Source organism: Pygocentrus nattereri, chromosome 20, assembly GCF_015220715.1.
Source record: "Pygocentrus nattereri isolate fPygNat1 chromosome 20, fPygNat1.pri, whole genome shotgun sequence".
Lineage (NCBI taxonomy): Eukaryota > Metazoa > Chordata > Actinopteri > Characiformes > Serrasalmidae > Pygocentrus > Pygocentrus nattereri.
In genome coordinates, this window is record NC_051230.1 from 1173010 (window position 1) to 1177323 (window position 4314).

The following is a 4314-nucleotide window of genomic DNA, read 5'->3' on the forward strand; positions in this document are numbered from 1 at the left end:
TGCTGGGTCGCACCGATGACATCACAGTGACCCATAAATTACAGACGGCACCTATAACATCACCATGCCATCGTACGTGCTGGGTCGCACCGATGACATCACAGTGACCCATAAATTACAGACGGCACTGATAACATCACCATGCCACGTATGTGCTGGGTCGCACCGATGACATCACAATGACCCATAAATTACAGACGGCACCGATAACATCACCATGCCATCGTACGTGCTGGGTCGCACCGATGACATCACAGTGACCCATAAATTACAGACGGCACTGATAACATCACCATGCCACGTACGTGCTGGGTCGCACCGATGACATCACAGTGACCCATAAATTACAGACGGCACCGATAACATCACCACGCCACGTACGTGCTGGGTCACACCGACGACATCACAATGACCCATAAATTACAGACGGCACCGATAACATCACCACGCCACGTACGTGCTGGGTCACACCGACGACATCACAATGACCCATAAATTACAGACGGCACCGATAACATCACCACGCCACGTACGTGCTGGGTCGCCCCGACGACATCACAGTGACCCATAAATTACAGACGGCACCGATAACATCACCACGCCACGTACGTGCTGGGTCGCCCCGACGACATCACAGTGACCCATAAATTACAGACGGCACCGATAACATCACCACGCCACGTACGTGCTGGGTCGCCCCGACGACATCACAGTGACCCATAAATTACAGACGGCACCGATAACATCACCACGCCACGTACGTGCTGGGTCACACCGACGACATCACAATGACCCATAAATTACAGACGGCACCGATAACATCACCACGCCACGTACGTGCTGGGTCGCCCCGACGACATCACAATGACCCATAAATTACAGACGGCACCGATAACATCACCACGCCACGTACGTGCTGGGTCGCACCGACGACATCACAATGACCCATAAATTACAGACGGCACCGATAACATCACCACGCCACGTACATGCTGGGTCGCAACGACGACATCACGATGACCCATAAATTACAGACGGCACCGATAACATCACCACGCCACGTACGTGCTGGGTCGCCCCGACGACATCACAGTGACCCATAAATTACAGACGGCACCGATAACATCACCATGCCACGTACGTGCTGGGTCTCCCCGACGACATCACAATGACCCATAAATTACAGACGGCACCGATAACATCACCATGCCACGTACGTGCTGGGTCGCCCCGAGTGTAAGTGACAGACAGCGCTGAGGACATCATATGATGATGTGATACATGTAAACAGTGAGACAGACACACAGACAGATAGAGGTGCAGAGAGACACTCAGTTCCTGTGTTGTTAGTGTCTCGATGGCAGTGTTCAGTTCTCTTATAGCGCCTCTAATCATGCAAAGGGTTCTGTGAGTGTTCATGGTTCCACGTAGAACTATTTTCTTTACTAGAGAACCCTTGACGAACCAATTTTAAGCGTGTAGTTATATCCATTAGATTTAAGGTCTTCTTTAGATAGCTCTTCTGCAGAGTAAGCATGTGACTAGGATTTAAAGCTGATAATGCACGTTAGTCTGCTGTGGTGAGTTTCTCATCAGGTTCAATGGGATTTTTATCCGTGTTCTGTAAAGCTTATCCAACCTGGCAACAGTTGCTATGCGAAAAGGCTTCAGCAGAGCATGGATGGTCAACCAAACCCACATGTTCTGGGAAATGTGAAGTGGAGCTCTCCTTCTGGTTTCAGTGTTTGGGTTCTCTGAGCCGTTGGGTTCCCTCCCGCCTCACAGATGCTCAGTTTTTAGGGGAATGAAAAGGAGAAGATCAGGCTGAGTGACGTTCACACGCATTCGAGCTGATCACCTGCGTGAGAGAGAGATGAAGCTGGAGAGACGCACCTGTTTAAGTTCTTTCACACGTCTGTGCACTTTAGTAGAGAAAACTGTCAAACTGAATGAAATGATCTTAAATCTAGTTAAAATATCTCGTATTTCCCGTTTTGAGATGGTTGTAAACTTATTTTGAGATTATGTAGCTTATTTCTCGACTCTTTTCACGTTTTGAGTAATTACACTAGCAATAAAGGTTCTAGACTGTCTCTGTTCCCCTCTTGTCACTGGGGTGGTTCCCTCAAGGCTCCATCTCAGTACCTTCAGTCAGGGAACATAACTGAACCATAATACACTGAAATGATCTGTTCTAAGCTGGACTGACTCCACACACCCCGCCTCGCCTCGCCTCCAGGCTTTTACTCTACTGCTCTGTTTTAAAACACTCGGTTATGAAAAGGAACAAATACCAACTTTTCACCTGGAGGAACTGATTTCAGCTCCACAATCAGACCTTAGAACCACTGTAGAACCTTTGAGGGAACATTTACACTGTTTGTACCTCGATGAGCGAGAAGTGCACCTGAACAGAACCTTCATTTCTGACGGTGCATCTCAATATAGCGGCAGATTATGCTGCTGGTTTTAAGCACATTTCCTACAGCAAACACAATTATCTGCCAACAAAGTGAGAGAATTTTACTCAATTATCTTAAACTAAACTCAATCCCTCGGCAGAAATATTAGATTTATTGACAACATTTTACATAATGTTACTTGACAGGACCGTTTTTTGCAGTGCATGGAGCCGCTGGCTGGAAGTTGATCCACATCTACACACTTGTCAAGGGTTCTTTAGTACAGGCAGTGGTTCTATCTAGAACCATGAGTTCTACATCGTTAAATTGGCCTCTGCATGGTGAAATGGTTCTTCAGACTATGGAGAATGTGCTGTATGTAGTGGTTCTATACAGCACCAAAGGGGTTCTTGAATATGTTGACATTTTTAACCAAATATATTTTAAAATGCATTTTTATTCAAATGTTTGGGTAAAATTATGGAGCTAATTTTGCACCAAAAGTTTCAAATAAAGTGATAAAATCCAAAAAAATATTAAGTACCAAAACGTCAGAAATACTTACAGTTCATTTTTTTCCAAATACATTTCTACGCATTTTCGCTCATTCAGGTATTAATTTATTGCTTATTTTGGCCGATTTTCGTACATTTTTTTTTCTTTTTGCTGATTTTGCTGTTTTATTTCTTGTTTTGGGACATTTTAACAGGGGGTGGGGTCTTAGAAGAGGGCGTTCACCTGCACTTTCTATTGGCCAACTGATTTGGAGTGACAGGTCTTCTGAACAGGTAGCGACGCAGGTCGGCTGCTCTGCTATCACTGCTGTGAGTGCAGCGTTTTACTGGCACATCTGACATTGTCAGCGATGTTGATCATATTCCTTTTAAAATGATTAATGTAACATGTTTATGGGTCCTGTGTTGACCTGTTTAAGAAGATATACGTAAACGTCGCTGTTAATGAATGAAAGAAGTTGTACCACCTTTCCAGTTTGCAGCTGGTATCACGCACTAGCCTAGCAGTGTCTTAAAAAGATCTTAAATCTAGTCAGTGAATCTAATATTTCTCCTGTTCAGATTGTTGTAAGCTTGTTTCAAGGTTAGATCATTTCCGAACATTGCAAAGCAATAGTGACCTGATTGTTCAACTTCAGAGGTAAACAATCACAACTGCCAATGAACGCCAGTCGGTCCCGGAGCTTTGAGTTTTGACTTCGCCAGCCGTCATGAGGCTTCACTGATTGGCAAGCAGAATGTGTTTGAACTGTAAAAAGGGTGTGGTCACTCTTTTTGTTCTGCGTCCTCAGATTCTTTAAACTTTGCTTTCAGACTTTTAACTGTTCTGTCCAGCCTCGTTCTCCTGCGGCCGCGTTCGGACGTTTCTTTACAAGTCTCTTCAAACACGGACGGTTTTGGATGAGTCTCTTTTCATCTGTTGTACAGAAACATCATCCTAAACGTTCATGAGTCTCAGCAGCGCGATATTATGACGAATGTCGAGTTGAACTGATGTAAAAGCTGCATGAATTCCGAACTGGCTATTCAGATGGAGTCACATTGCCGAAGATCGGATACGGATCGGATTTCAGTCCCACATATGAAAGCGTCTCAAATCGGAATGGGAAATGTCAGATTCAGTGCGTTTTTGCCGGACACTTGGCTACGTTTGTGTTACAAGCCTCGTAGCTCAAATCTGATTTTTTGCTCAGATCCGATCTCTGACTCGGTGGTTCAGACTCGTTTAGGTCAGTGACTCTAATCGGTCATTAATGTGATGAACTGGCCTGAAATGACCCTCATGAGCTCCTCCTACTCAGTGACGTCACGTGACAATCACTGCATCATCAGCACAAACTAACGAGCAGAACGAGCTTCGCTGAGAAGATCATTAACTCTGATCAGCTCTCAGCTTC